We start from the raw sequence: 405 nt of genomic DNA on the forward strand, positions 1-405 counted from the left end.
CGTCTCCTTGAAGACAACAGCTCTGGTAATTTTAATACAGATTTAAAGCCTATTGCATTGCAGCTTCCGAAAGCTGTGAAGGGCCATTGGTGAAAGGCAGAATCAGGCTCAGCTTGTAACTTCTCCTGTCTTTTTAATATAGTTATTTAAGATTATTTTATCAGGAAATAATCTCTTGAGTTGTGTCATCTCATTTCCAGCCGATTCCTGGGAAATCACTCTGAGGCAGAGTATCAGTGTTGCCTCAAATAATTGCCTTAGGTAGGCAACACACAGCGGAGGAAATGTGCCAAATGTGGTGCGTTTTTTAATTTCCTGTTAAGAAAAGAACAGCAAAAGGTCATTTGATGTGAAAACATGTAAATGTGGTGTGTGGGGAAGGTCATCTGCTGAGTTACATGTGTG

The sequence above is a fragment of the Acanthisitta chloris genome, unplaced genomic scaffold (assembly GCF_000695815.1).
Source record: "Acanthisitta chloris isolate BGI_N310 unplaced genomic scaffold, ASM69581v1 scaffold7488, whole genome shotgun sequence".
In the NCBI taxonomy this organism is placed as follows: domain Eukaryota; kingdom Metazoa; phylum Chordata; class Aves; order Passeriformes; family Acanthisittidae; genus Acanthisitta; species Acanthisitta chloris.